This window comes from Phlebotomus papatasi, chromosome 3 (genome assembly GCF_024763615.1).
Source record: "Phlebotomus papatasi isolate M1 chromosome 3, Ppap_2.1, whole genome shotgun sequence".
Classification (NCBI taxonomy): domain Eukaryota; kingdom Metazoa; phylum Arthropoda; class Insecta; order Diptera; family Psychodidae; genus Phlebotomus; species Phlebotomus papatasi.
Genome location: NC_077224.1, coordinates 70,613,820 through 70,629,988, shown reverse-complemented (window position 1 = coordinate 70,629,988; position 16,169 = coordinate 70,613,820). Strand labels below are relative to the sequence as shown.

The 16,169-nt window shown below is 33.3% G+C and overlaps 1 protein-coding gene across 1 annotated transcript in view; it reads right to left on the bottom strand.

The window, feature by feature from the left end:
- Positions 1-10,830, bottom strand: part of LOC129808172 (SKI/DACH domain-containing protein 1) — a 69,121-nt gene extending 58,291 nt beyond the window's left edge. The window contains exon 1 of the mRNA XM_055857938.1: positions 10,561-10,830. The gene's annotated coding sequence lies outside the window, so the exon portion shown is untranslated. The remainder of the gene's footprint in view (positions 1-10,560) is intronic.
- Positions 10,831-16,169: the final 5,339 nt, after the last annotated feature.

The window sequence follows — 16,169 nt, the reverse complement described above, 5'->3', positions numbered from 1 at the left end:
ATTAAATTTGTTGTGATATTCAAAAAAAGTGGGATAGGATAATTTTCCCAAGTTAAAAGCTATGCCAGATCTATTATCAAACATTTTGCTTATGTATTTATCCCACTCTTTGTCACTCAAAATTAAACTGAACTAAACATGGATTTGTTGTGTGGTTCAGAAGAATAAGAAGAGTGAGAAACGTTTGAGAAAGAAAGGAACGTGAATTTTGATTTCCATAATTTTTCTGATCTAAAAATTGAGTCGCAGCCATAAGCTACTGGTTTGAATTTTAGGTGAATGTTCCTTATATAAATAAGTCTGTGAGTACTGTATGGGGAAGTGGGGTGCTTCTGAATTGGGGCAGCATTGAAACTGGTTTTTTCTCTTATTTTTAATTTAAACTGGAATTTATTATGAAATAATTTTTTATTTTATTTATTTATTTAAATGAAAATCTGCCTTTGAAACTGTGTGTTTCTTAGAGGCAACATTACAGGCAGGAAATTATTTGCGTCCACTGCCGTCTCAGCGTTGGTGACCAACCTACTCCAGAGCCAAACGGTGGAAATGCTCCTCCTCAGGTTGTAGAAGCCAGAGAGGGGACAGTACAGTTTAACAGAAGTGAAAAGAAGAGAGAAAAAAAAGAAAATAACCAAAGGCAAAAAAAGCAGTCAAGACGTTACAAAGGCTTGGATCAATCGCCGTTTTCTCTCTCTGGGTAATTCATTCATAACCTGTGACTTCTTCGGGTTAAGAAGAAGATCGGTAGAAGACGCACACCGTGAAACGAAATTCAGGATGTTATTTGCATCATCAGCAATTTAGCACAAGAAACGAATTCCCAAGATAACTTGCATTATGATAAGGCTCAATTACATTTAAAACTAAGAGAAAAAAGCCCAATTACAAAGCTGCCCCACTTCTCCCTCGTTTATTTAAATTTACTCAAATTAGGTAAATTTTGCTTTAGACTTTTCAAAACACATATCATCGTTTAGGGTTACTTCAAAATATCTGCAGATTTCCGAAGATATCAAAGCGACAAGAGATTATATTAAAGTTTTGTTTTTTAGTAAAATGCCTCATGAGGCATTTTACGTAATGATTTTTTGTGCTATCTTTTTCAAAAAATCCCTTGCATTGTCTTCAAGTTTACTTGATGGCTTGTCTGTCTTTATTTTGATTTCAAAAATTAAAACAAAAAAATAGAAAATTTGACAAAATTTGAACGATCCCTTCTTACAAATGTAATATGACAAATTAAAACAACTCTAAAAAAGAAAAACAAAGTAACAGAAATGAAAAAATAGAAGAAAAATTCAAATAGTTTCTAAGATTCAGCCTCAATATAACCACGAATGGCAGTTGCATATCTACGACGGTCATACGGAACGGAATTAAACTAGCTAACACCCATCATGAATAGTGATCGCTAAATATTATATAATGATTTTCGGCTAATGAAATAGTTTTTAATGCTTCCGCCACACCTTTTAGATCAGGAAAATTTCATAATGTCGAAATTCAGATCACCTTCTTTCTCACATGTTTTGCATATGTCTATCTCATTCTCTCGCACTCTTCTTCTTCTCTTAAACATCACTCCAAATTCAATTTAGCTCAATCGAATTTGGTATGCGAAAGAATGAGATAGTCATATGCAAAACATGTGAGAAAGAAGGGGATCCGAATTTCGACTTCATGAAATTTTCCTGATCTAAAAGGTGTGCCGGAGCCATAAGAAGTGAAAACACGGGATTTTGACCTTTGATCTTCTCCTCCTTTATTCCTTGCCAACGTTTCGGAGCTTGATGACTCCTTTTTCAGGTATGGAAAAAGAATGGTGGGAAAAGGATATCAGGGAAATGGTTCACTTCTACTTTTTCACAAATTAACGAAGTGGACATCACGATGGTCAGATTGGGAATAGTGATCGCTTTAGTGATCGCTAAAGGCAGTAATGACGAACCTTCGGTACTAAGAGTCCTGGAACTCAGGCAGAAACCCCTTAACCAGAAGGCTCGATAGGTACACAGGGCACACAGATATCAGCAGATGAAACAGGAATAACACTGGTCTCATTTTCTCTGTGATGGCAGATCAGTCAATAAATCCGAATATCTACTATAATTTTGATAAGATTACATAAGAGATTTTTTTTAAAGAATCTCACCTAATCCTTAAGTTCAGTAATAACATTCCCGATTTGAAAACTGTCTTCGACTGAGATTTATACTGTACCGATTCTCAAAGAACTTACTCAAAAACCCGTTGGGAGTTCGAATATCTAAATGCACGGTTGTACGAAAATGAATAAATGAATGAAAAGGACATTTATTTTAATGAAATCGGATCTTACAAAAAAATTCATTTTTGCACTAAATGTTTTACGTTCTACTTTTACGTTGGTGATTATTGAAATATCAAGAATACCGAAAATTCTAAATGGGAGGACAACCAGCGCTAAAACGGCGGATATGTGAACTTGCATTTTAGACTTCCGGTCGATTTTCGAATTGGCTTCGCTTTTACTTTGGCTATTACTGAGCAGAGCCAGTATGAATATTTCAAATTTTCTCATTACAGTCTCACTGTAGCTCTAACCGAAATAATTTTATAGGAAATTTTATCTTGCAGATTTTTTCTTATAAAGCCAATTATTTTCAGATTCTGTATCGAAGTTTCCAAGACTGTCGAGTAATAAGAAAATACAAGAGAAAAACTGAAATTGAAATTTTATTAATTTATTGTAATCTGAGATATGCAAATTGATCGTAATCTTTAAATTCAAGTAGGAAAATTATCAAAATCTTTCTTTATTTACTGAATTTGATTTTAAACTAATATTTATTTCATTATGGTTTTTAATACTTTGATATAAAACTTTCAAAAGTTTCAATATTTTAGTTGATATACCTGTGACTGCTCAATCCGGTTAAGCTAATCGCTTTTCAAAGGTATATATGGAGCATTACAATGCAATAAATGATTTTTTTTGCGTAACGGGGAAACCAAGGATATTTTTGAGGTCCTTTAATTTTTCAAAGACAAAGATAGGCTTCAGAGGCTAAACTTGTCAAAGAAATTGCTCGAAATATTTTATGAAACTTGCTTTTCTCTCAATAACGGTACACTGTAGGTCGTTGGTACCAAAGAACCTATTTTAAGGGAACTCAAAGGATATTCTCCTTAAACAAGTCCTATTCCTAATCCTTTCATTTCCCTGTATTTTTTTTTATAAATTCCTAAATATCCTTTAATTATTCCTTATATCACTCTTTACGGTTATATTCTCTTTCAAAAAAAGAGCTGAAGTTACAGAAGATCATATAGTTTAAAAAGGTGCCGTTATCAAATTAGAAATCTTAACCATTTTTGAGAATTTTTTTGTATAGGAGACACATTTTCATGAAATTGGAGGATATTTAAGGACGTATGGGGAAATTTTGAAAAATTATAAAAAAAATGAAGAGGTAGGCATATGGTTTGTTCTAGGAAAATCTTCCTTAAATCCTGCTTTAAAAATTGTTCTTTGACACCAGCAAACTAAGAGAAACCGTTAAGGTAAGTATACCAAATTTCGGCCAGCTTGTAATTTCGGCCATTTCTTCGGTTTTTCAAATTCCCATATTTTTAGTACAGAATACCCTAGAAATTATACAATGCGATAAAAAAAAAAACAAAAAAATTCATTTCGACGAACGAAATAATGTGAAAAATATTGGAAGAATTCCGAAAGGGCAAGGAACTATGAGAATCAAAATTGCCGAAATATTATCCAAACCTAGGGTAAATGTCCCAATTCAAAACCATTTTCAGACGCTTTAACATTGACAGAAGATTCAACACATTAAGTTCATAATTTTTCTGAAGAGAATTACATGAATTTGCTCTTTGACTCTTTTAGAATGTTACTGTTTAGTGAAATTTCTTTAGATATAATTTGAAAACTTATTAAATACAAGGAAAATACGCGAGTGTAAATTCTTCTATATTGGAAACAAATTAATCCAAATGGAGACAAGGGAAAGTTTCTAATTGGAGACAAACAGTGTAAGTGACCTTATTGTAAAAAAGAAATTTTGTAAAATATTTTAAACCATTTCTTAAGCATATGTTCTAGTTCTTCTCTTACATACTTTTGAAGTTGATGTCAATGCAAAAGCTGTTAGTTTTGCCAACCTATTTGATGGTATACGTCTCATCTGTGGCGAGTCTTGAACCGTTTCGTAAATCGTCCTTTACAATTACTGTGTACTACTACACATTTATGTAATTTCTACACATTTTATCTAAAATGTGTTACTTACACAAAATGTACACAACTACGTTATCAATTGATAATTTTAATTTCTGATTATTGAGGTTAACATTTCAAAAACTTTTACACATTACACGGTTTTAGATTACACATTTTTTGGAATTATAATTTGTGTAACTTTTTGGTGGAAATTTGATACTAATAAACAATGATTAAAAAACTTTTAAGCAGAAACAAATTAACTTCTTTACTTTACTGCAGTTAAATGTTGAAAATTTGGTTTAAATTCTTGTATAATTAAACATTTCATGTATTATTCTGAAAATCTTATGGGGTAATTAAACGGTAAATGAGCTTTCGTTGCTGAAGCTTACTTTTAGCTAACGGAGATTTTTTTGAAAGTTTCTTTCACACTATATACTGAAGCTGTTGTTCCAACTTCAGTCAATACCATTTAAAATGCGCAATCGTTGAGCAATGCACAAGAGACAGACTAAGACCGTGCCACGAAAAGGAAGGACGTTTCTCAATGAAATTATTAAGCTCTAAGCCACGCAAATATTTTTCCAAAACAGAGCTTTTGTACTCATCTACAGGATTTTTAATACTTAAGTTCAACAATTTGTAGGTGTTATACCTGTGGACTAATACAATAAATTCAAGATATTGTTAAATAAATTACGCAAAATACTTAAAATGATAAGAAATCAGCTATAGTCTATATAACTCAATTTTTGAAATCTATAAAAGTTTGCCTATTTAATTTTGAGAACTCAGGTCTCTACTTAGAATCGAATTAGATTGCCAAAATATTTACTGTAAGAATTGTTGCTATACTTTTCGTTCTCCTACAGTGAACTCATATGGGGAGCAACAGTGGCGCAGTAAGAAAATCTGTATAGAAAATGTACATTCACACGGGAAGATATTTCGAAGAGAGAGGCAGACAAAACTCCATAGAGGCGGCAGTGGCGGCCTCACAAAATCTCCGAGGCTTTTTATAAAAAGAATGTTCAGCCACGGCGACAGAAAGCCCGATTTATCACGTGAACCCATACATTTGTGTGCTTGTTTCATCTGTTTCTGTATTGCTTTGGCACGAAACACGAAGACCAAAATGCGAAAACCTCTCGAAGTTTTCAAAAATTTGGCGCGGTTTTGAATGTCTATAAGAAATCTTTAAAATTTAAAATATATTTACGATTAAAATATTCCATCATGGATGAAAATCTACCAGAGAGGAAGTATAGAGAAAGATATATATTTTTTTTTGAAAACTTTCTCATACTGGCAACTCGAGGGAAAATTCCAACCATTGAGTTGAGAATTTTCCATTCTCAGCACACACAGAGTGTTTTTCGAGGCATATATAGCAAAGCCAGGGATAGCGAACAGTGAAGCGCCGGAACAAAGTATTGATTTGTAAGTTGAACTTTAAGGTACAATAATATTAGGTAAAATGTCATAGAAATTATAGATGAAGAGGATTTTTTAATTCTTAAACTTCTTCAATTCTTAAAAAAAAACTTTAAAAAAAAAGACATTCTCTAGTGTCAGTACAGTACTAACAGTTACATTAAGTAACACTAACATCATTAACAGTAACAGTCAGAGACGAGCCTCAAGTGGGTCAGTAGATAGAGTAGTGGCTCTATGACTGTAAGGTCTCGGGTTCAAAGCTGAGCAGTAGCAGTAAAAGATTTCCCATGCCATATCGGCTTTGAATTCGTCCAGTGAATAAATAGTAATGCCAATGGTGCATATTAGCAAAAGAGTGAACCGCCTAAACTCAGACCTGTGCTCGTTAAAAGTCGTGTAATATCGGAAATTACAAATAGCCATACTGGTAACACTAATCCCGCTCATTCACGGTGCCATGATAAATATTTTTGCACCAAAAAGACATCGCCGGTTGCGTCTACCTCTGTCGTATCTGCATTTCTTTTGTGTTAGCATTTCACGCAAAAGGGGACGTCTGTATTGTAGCTTGCACCAAATGCATATACAAAACAAATGCAGATACGACAGAGGTAGCCGCAACCGACGACATAACAGATATAAAAACTCATATAGAAAGAAATTGTCTTCTTGATATCTTTGTCGGAAGACGAATAGTTGTTCACTACACACCCTTTGACTTGAATTTTGCAGAAATACAAAGAAATTAAATGGAAATATCACTTCAAATGGAAAGTTCTTAATTCGCGCGCAATTCAACTGTAAGAGAGAGATAGAGACACAAATTACTCGCTTGACAAACGTCTGGCGGCGCTGTGGTTGCAAAAAATCTCTGAAATGCGACAATATATTTTCTTCTCTTATTTTATCCTTATTAGCAGGTCGTGTCCCTTCTTGTAATATGTACTTTTTCATTCCTTATTAACCAAAATAGTGTTGTACAAAAGGGTTTTTCTCAAATCTATCCTGAATTTTGGGACAGCTAAAAAGAATATGAGTCTTCTAGCTCAAAATTTCATCCCAATTTTTTTGTTGTAATATCGACAATTATTCACAATTAACCCATATAACTGTATTAAAGTAAATTATTAAATGGATTTTCTTGTGAAAATGACTTAACTCTAAGGAATTAAACAATTTTCACATTAAAAAACCTCTCTTTTCCTCTACGTGAATTTTCGCGGCATTTCGAAGAATGCCAACAAGCACCACCAAATTCACTTCGGCTTTTCTTTTAGCTCAGGCCTGACCTAAACAATAGAGGCTGGTACGAGAACGAGTTTCGACATGAAATTGGTACTTCAGTCAATACAAATATTCACTATCACTGATCCCAAACACACACCGAGATGGGCTGCTGTGATATAGTAGCGGCACTGGTTGCCCACTTATGGCCTGGATACACCGGTAATCCGAAATGAATAACTGACCCCTTGCAAAATCTTATCTTAACAGTGAGACGGTAACATAAAATGTGTTTTACTAATTGCAAACTCTCTCCACAATCTGTGCAAGTTCAGGTAATGTATATGCCCAACTCTATAATAATGGTAGCACAACATTTCTTGCTTGGATCTAAATTTTGCGGAAAGTGAGATTTTTAGACATGCAATACTAATTTTCTTAGAAAGGGATGAATTTGTCAGTCCTATGTTCTGTGAAATAAAGTGCAGTGAAGCTCACTGGACAAATTTTGAACACCTTTAAAGCCTCAAAAATTCCTGGTAACCCAAAGGAATTCGGAACCAGAGATACTTATTTGTATCATAGAGCGAGTGTACTATCACTTGACCCATTGAGTGCCCTACATCCATCTCTGAAAGATGTAAATTTAACCAGTGTTCTTTTATGGCCCCTACACACTAGAGAAATTTATGTCCATATTGAAGCAAATTCCCTACGCTTGTCTAGGAAAAACTCTTCAATATGGACATAAATTTCTCTAATGTGTAGAGGCCATTATGGATACCAGCTATTGCGGATTTACGGAGCTATTACGAACCAGTGAGTGTCGGGCAAAGAAGGGGTCATCTAAAAAAAATCTGATTCTTCCTAAAACTTTTTGCTCAGACTCCAAGCCTTCCTCAATGGTCAAACCTTGTCTCTTCTCGCTTTGTCCTATAGTCTAGACGTTTACAGTACATGGGATTTGAGTCACTGCAAATTCATTGGTATTTTAAAGTATGAATTTTCATTTCCTTTCATTTCCTATAAAATTCTTATGACTAGGATAGGGGAGACTGGGGCAAAAAGTCACAAAACGGATATTTTATTTTTTTACAAACTACACGAGCGCTCCAGAAATTTCTAATTAACGCAATTTTATAGGAAATTTACCGCTCTACAACTTTGTGAAAGTCATTTTCCTCTATTTTGTAAGAAAATACATTTATCGAGCCGTTTTCTGAAAGGTAATTTTGTGACTCCGTAAATTTCGGGCTTCCGTAAATTTAAAAAAAAATACCTAGATGACATATTTTCATAGGAAATTAATTCCTCTACACCTTTGTGAAACACCGTTTTCTCTATCTGAACGCTTTTCAAGCTATTTTAGAAAAAACACAAGAGACTGCAAATCGTTTGATCAATGCAAACAAAAAGCGGCGAGCCATGATAATGACGTTTCTTTTCACCGTGAGACATCAGAAATTGCTTCGGTTTTTCTTAATTTTTGCTCTATACCTTTTGTTACTTTTTACCCCAAGTGGTCGTTTTTAATAAAAAGATTTCTTGAGAAAAGAATCTTTGTAAAATTCTAAAATAGATAGCGGCTTTGTATTCAAAGAATCCAAATCATTTAGGAAATAACCACCAGTTTATAAATTTTGAATAATAAGTAGGTAATAATTGATATATTCTTCAAGGAAAATATTTCAAAAATAGAGCTAAAAATTCCGATATTTTTTATTTTCTAAAATCCTTGTTCGAATTCTAAGAAACATAGGGGAAACTGGGGCACCACCAAACACGGGGTACCATCAAACACTAATTTTTATTTCTAAACTACGTGGACAATGTCGACCATTTCTTCAATGGACAAGCATCCCTATAGTGCCTATAAATTCCTATACGTCTTATCCTCTGAAGTCGAATATCCGATTAAAAAAAACCCAGTGTTTGGTGGTGCCCCGGTTTCCCCTACAACATCGAAGAAGGTCTATGGAGGCTATCTATGGGAAAAATTTTAAGCCGCTATCTTATTTTTCTTGGAAGATATTGAATTTTGAAATTTTCGATTTGTGACTTTTTACCCCAGTCTCCCCTACTGTAGAAGTATAATGTTATTAATCTTTGCTAATCTGCAAAGATTAGTCCCGATCTCTTTAGCAAGTTTAGATACTACATGATACAGCGTAAGAAGCACCTTTTTGCTCACAGAGATAACATAAATATTTTTCCCGTAAGATTTTCGTTGATATAATAATTATTATGGCACCCATTGCTATCCATTATGGCAGCCATACTGTAATTATGGCACCCACTGTATAAATTTTATAGCATCGTGGAGAAATGAAATGTAGCTTAGGAAAATGATTTCTAAACTACATTTAGTTTACTGAGATTGATAATGTATATGGTTTTTCTTAAAAAAAACTAAATAGGTGTCTTATTAGTATTTCATAGCACTTGAAGAAAAATTCCTAGAAATGTATTGATTTTTCTTCTATGGGTGAAAATGCTAAATTAGTCCGCGAATCATTGTTCGACGATACCTGATTCATCTACCCTCCATAAACACACACTCATTCAGGCCGCTCTTATACTGCCACAAACTCGGATTCCTTGGGCATAATATCAAATCGACTTCTCTTCCAACACAAAACAGGGTGTGAGGAAAATGTCGAGAATTATCATTTGCCAAGTACTTTTTGCTGGTAAGAGGCCCAAAGACGCCACCCTGTGCAAATGACGCTCGCTGCTGCGCCATGGTGGCCATGAGTGTATGGGGAATGTTCGTTCAAACGTTTATACGTTGCAGAGAACGAAGAGGGATTTTTAATTGTGCGCTGAAAAATCTCTTTGGTTCTCATTTTTGATGAATTTTTCGGGCGAAAGAACTAACCTGAAAATATCTCGCTCGGAGCTTAAAAGCTCTCATATTTTGAAGTCTATTTGCATTTTGAGCTATATATAGTAAAAGCACCTTTTCCCTATGAACTTTCAGCAGTGTCCACAACACAATCTAATATTTTATTCAATGGAATAGACCATTTATACCGTTTCCTCCGGATTTTGCTCAAAAAAATTTAATCAATTTATCCAATGAATTTATATTCATCTCTATCTCCCTATTTTTCTACAAACTAGAAGACATTTAAGCATTTGTGACTTATATTGCAGTTGCAATGAAAACTTCAGAAGAAAAAAAGATATTTTCTTTGAGATTTCAACTCTATTCGACAAATTATTTTGTTGTATAACGTTATGGAAGGTTGAGTTGAAAATTTTTCCTTCTCCTCGCTTCAATATATCTACCCGTTCATATCGAACAAAGTGTGTAGCACAACTCTGTATTTTCGAGCCAAAGCCAGAGCCAAATCACACAGTCAGTGTGAAGAGAGAATCAAGACTTTTTGGAGATGGTTGATGAACATTTTTGTATGTGCTACGAGAGAGGGTCACAGTTTCTCAAACCTTCCCACGATACTCCTCTTTCAACCTAACTTTCCATTGCAATTTCATGGTTTAATTTGAGTTCGTAGTTTGGAGAAATTATGCTACTTTCAGTACTCCTAAGTTAGTCAATCTTCTCATAACAAAAACTCATTTTGCGTACTAAAGTATATAGTTCAGATAGAATAGCAAATAATAGTGTTTATAGAAAGAATAATATTAAAAAAAAATTAACTCACACTTACCTTAAATTTTTGATTGTGTTAATTACATTGCCCGTACTAGGGGTAATGTAATCAGAAACGATTGTATATGATGACCTCTAGTTGATCCGTTTTTTGTGGCGAAAAGTGGAGCTCCAATTGGAATCTCCCTAGATGCCCTGTGAAAAAAAAAATGTTATAGAACCGAATGAATTAAGGCAAAATAGCCTAATTCATCCGATATCTATAGGTTTGCCTCGGTAATATAGTGGTCAGTAGCCCTACATGTTGCATACAAATATTGCATGAACATAAGCTGAAACCAAAGAAAAATTATATATTAAAAAAAAAAGAACCGGCTCAAAGGTTTAATATTTGAAGAAATCTGGATTAAAGGCTGGAAAAGATTTTCTCATTTTTCTATTGATCTTAGAAAAAAATAATAATTGTTGATATGTCTACAATGTGAGCTCTTGCGGGAACTGAACGATATTGGTATATTGGCTTTATAAGTTTTGTATCGATAATAAACTTAATAAAAAACTTAAATTTTTCATTACTTTTTTAAAACAATTTTTTTTGGATTTTTTTACTGTTATTAAATCCTGGTATTCTATAGTATATATTTCGTTGAACTTACATGATTTTTCTCTTTTTATTATCTTTATATACCATAGGGGGAACTATAGCACCTTTGAAAGTGGGGCACTTTTGAAATTGGGATTTTTCTCCTATGTTTAAGTGGCACTGAGCCGTATCATAATTTAGCTTCTCAATCTGTTTGTGCAACTAAATTGTATCACGATAAGGCTCAATTTTATTTACAAATAGGTAAAAAATCCTAATTTGAAAGGTGCCCCATTTCTCCCTATGGCTATTATGCCCTAGACACACTTACGACGTAAGCCGAGAGACGACTTAGTGGAAAATGATGGAAATGTACTTTAATCATTATTTCGAATATAATTACGCTAAGCCGTCTCTCGGCTAATCCTCAGGTCTGTCGAGGCCCTTACAGTCTCACTCTAAGTCTAAATCTAAATTCGGATTAGAAAATTGCTCAAACCCATTTTGATTTAGGAAACACACAAAAGATGGTATTCTAAATACCTAATGTACATCTGACAGAACGCAAAAAAATATAATAAGCTGGCGTATGTTAAGACAAACAAATTGTAAAAGAAAGTATTGATTTATTTTTAAACACGATATATATAATGCCTTTCAAACAAATATTTGAGCCATTCGAATTGTTCAAATGTCAAAGCTTCTTTAATTCAAAATTAAATTGAAATGATATGAATTATTATGATTATGCAATTAAGTTTTCCGTGTTTACTGTCTTGTAGTTTTTAAGATCCGATCTTAAAAGAGCCGAATTAGCGAGTATTCTTCTGTAATTGATTTTTTTGTTACTCTCTTTTCAGAAAGGTTTTTTAGAAACTTGGCAAGCTGTTTATTGTCTTTATTTTTACTAAAATTAGTCTTAATACGCTTAATAATGAACTGATATGTAGAGGTGAATTTGACTCTAATTTTGGATACCTTGGCTGTAAATTTGGACACTTTGCTTGTAATTTTGGACAGCTAATCCGCCTCAATAGTATGCCCATTATTTTCCATTTCAAGAAAATATATTACCAAGTCCTTTTCTTGTTTGTGTAAGGGAACCGTAGTTGACTTTGGGTACGCGCGGATTCGCGCATTCCTTCGCCTTTCCGGAAGCCTTAAAAAGAAGAGTCTTCCAAAAAGAATAAATATTTAGATAGAATTCATTAATCATTAAATATTGAAATAAAAATCCATAATTTTAATCAATTTTAGTGTCCAATTTTACCCTCAAAATTTCCTAAATTAGAAGCTGTCCAAAATTATGAGCACTTCCCCAATTCGCTATAAATCGTTGACATTTGTCTCATTTTCATACATTTTACTCCTCGTACTCTATAGAGAGAGAGCACTATATTAATCCCTCGATTTATATATTTGGACTTCTTATCTCCCAAAGGGTTGTATTTTGGTAGAATTTTGAAAATTTGAAGTTTCGAGTTTTTCGACGTCACGCTATTTGTCTGTCCGTCTGGCCGTTAGCACGCTTACAGGTCAAACGGTTAGAGATAGAGACTTATGATCTTCTGGAGACCTCCATAAGTCTATCTTGGGACCATTAAATGTCCTTCAATTCCCCCATTTCTCCCCTACCCCTCCAAAGTCATGTTTTTTTAGGATTGCTTAGTGTGTTTCGAGATTACTCAGGCGGATATTTCGTCTTGTACAAAAATACAGTTGAATCATTCCTAATAACGATTTTTCGAAGTCAAAGGTTAAAAAGGTCTGGGAATTCCTAACAAGCTTGAGCCAATGTTCATCGATTAACCGGTTCTAACCGATAACTAATTTTTATCCGTAACCTCAAGAGTAATTTTTTATTGTTATTTACGAATCGGTTTAAATCGGTTGAGAACCGATAAAAGATAAATGGTGCGAAAGTACTAGTCAGGAGTTCAAGCTCTTCGTAAACCCTGGGACGCTTTGCCATCCCCTTTTTCATACTTTTGACAAACTTTCAACAAACAAACGATAACCTAATTTTCCCAGGATAAGCAATTGTCCTAGCTACCGGAAATTAATTGCTTTAGCAGATTATTTGTGTAATGATGAAAAATAAGGTAAAGTACCACTTTACCTCATGTCGACCACTTAAGGATAGATTTTGAGAAAAACTTATGAAAAAACCGTTATAATTTGTGTTTCTTGATAGGGTTTTTACACCAAAAACTATTGAATAGATTCTTATCTATCTAATTGTAAACATCATTTAGTCATAATATAATTTTAAATTATAAAAAAAATTAAAATGTTTTAAAAATGCGAAGTTTTCCTCAACTCGACCACTTTAATATTAGTGTTTTTCTACTCGACCGCATGGGGTTCCTCTACTCGACCACCCATTTTTTCTTAAAATTAAACAAACCACAAAACTATAAAGCCACAGATTTAACTTTGGCTTGTTCAATACATAATAATAGCACTTAAAATTTAGTTAATCAATAAAATAAATAGGGAAACTCTTATGAATTTATTCAGAAGTAGAACATTCAAGTGAAAATAGCTTTACTTGCTATGATTCGTCGACCGGTCGAATTGAGGAACAATTTATTTGAAATGCACTTTCAATTTTAATACATTAAATTAATCTTTAACTTAGTCATGAAACTAAAATTTTTACACAGTAATAAAGATAAAGTCCTCAACTTGCGATTAGACTCAAAATTTGAATTCTCAAGCAATTTGTAAGGGTAATAATTGAATTAATTCCTAAAGAAAAAAGCCAAGAATATCAAAAAGTACGCCATAATTTGATGAAAAATTGCGAATTTTTATTTAAGAAATACTTTTACGTTCCGCATTTTTATGATTTTTTCAGTATATTATGGTCAATTTCTATGACATTTTCTCTGATTTGAATTAATTATGAAATAATTGACCCTATAGGGTAAATTAAGCTAATTCAAAACCTGCGCCAAATGGAAATTTTTCGCTACTCCAAATGGAAACGTCATTGTTTTCATGATAAATACAATACTAAATTATTGTATTTTTATATTTTCTATACCACAGTTTCATTATATAGTTAATTTTGCTCCAAATAAAACGAAAATCCATTCATATTCGCAAATTTTAATTTGTTAATTTCTCAGAAAAAGGAAAAGTGTATCTTTTCACCATCGAATTTTACATCAATCGACCATGTTTTCCAATGAAAAACACAATGAGGTGACTGTTGTTTATTCGTTTTGTTTAACATTTATGTAATATTTCTGGCTAATTTTAGTTAAATTAAGTGTTAATCTTTATTGCTAACGGTACGTGAAGTTTTCAAATGAAATAATTACCCATTTTCTTAAACAAAAAGGGGTTTTCTGAAGTATATACAAACTGAAGTATCGACTTGAGGAACCTAGGGTGGTCGAGTTGAGAGGCGTTCGACTCGAGGATACTTTACCTTATCTAGAAATTTTCAATAAAAAACGACCTAACTTGACGATAGTGATAAGCATTTGACGAATATGACGAAATATCTTTAAGAAAATGTGTTTTAGAAGAAGTGAAAATCTGTAAAATGCATTGAATTTAATTTTGAGCTTGCTGCAAAATACTTTTATCTGCTCATCTGAGAAGGAAATGGGATTACGTCCTTATTTGATGAACAATTGTTATTTTTTTTTTAAACGCGCGGCAAAAAGGGAGATATTTGAGAAGCTCTGATGAACTGAAAAGTCTTCGCTTGATGTTGGCGTTACCGTCATTTCATATATAGCGTGCTATATTCCCATCTATACATATGTATACCTTTATTAAATGGTAAGGCGAAGAGTGTTGAAAATGGTTGGAGAGAAAGAGAGATTACATAGAGACGGTGTGTAGAATGTTTTGGAACATGAAGAAAATGAAGGAGCTCCAGCAAAGCCCATGTAGGGTGGAATAACCGGCTATCGCCATGTTTAGGAAAAAATTAAATTCATTTAATCATAACTTTTGAATCCTTGTTACAAGATAAGTCAAATTTGACACAAAGTTACTTAGATGTATTGGCTCTAGATACGTGAAAACAATAATCCTAGAACATAACGCTGGACTACTTAAAAAACTGATTTTTATTAATAATGCAAAAATCACCATTTCGTCGCCACTTTTTACCACTTTTCGCCAGTTTTGTAAAATTTGTAACCACTTCTCGCCACCCACTTGAAAAGAACCACACTCGGTTATTTTAGGCAATGCTATGAAAAGAATGCATTCACCATTTCTCTTTCCTTGTGATCACTTTATATTACTCTCTTTAAATAATTTTTCTTCACTTTTATTTGAGAAATCAAATTATGGGGCTTTTGCAGAAAGTAAACAATGCAGATTTGACAACTGAGAATGCACGAAGTGAAGTTAGCGTCGCCTATTGAAAAGATATGGCGACAGGTGGTAAAATCAATTCCAGAATATTACCACTTCTCGCCATGCCTCATTTTTATACAAAAATAATATAAAATGAAATATTAATTGACTAAATACAAATTTTATGTATTCCACAAGTGCAATTAAATATTCAATAGACAAATTATTTACCCAAATAGGTATTTTTGGCCTGATGAAAATTTGACGACACTTAGTACATTTGGTAAGAGATGTTGGATTCGATGCACTTGCTTAAAATATTGCTCTAAAAAGTGTTCAAAATCGTGAATCCAAAACGAATAATTATTATTTTTCGATTCTATGCGTAGAAGCAGAAACAATACAAAAAAATTGCGACTCATTTATTTCATAAATTGCGAAAAATAGCGATTTCAATGTAAGTGGCGAGAAGTGGGGCACTGGCGAGAACTGGTGATTCCACCCTACAGAAAAAGAGAAAAATATTTTCTTGGCACAGCACAAATAATATACTTTTGTTGACGGGGTAGGAAAAGCTTGATTGGAAAGCTCTCTCTCTCTCCACTCCTTGTGCACCATCCTCCTCTCATCCAAATTATAAGAATTTTTTTCTTCCTCTTTTTTTTTCTGTGCACCTCTACTCTACCTCCTTTTTTTCCGGGAACTTTGTCTTGTTTTTCGATCCAGGAGAAGGGAGACGGAATTTCAAAGAAAATATC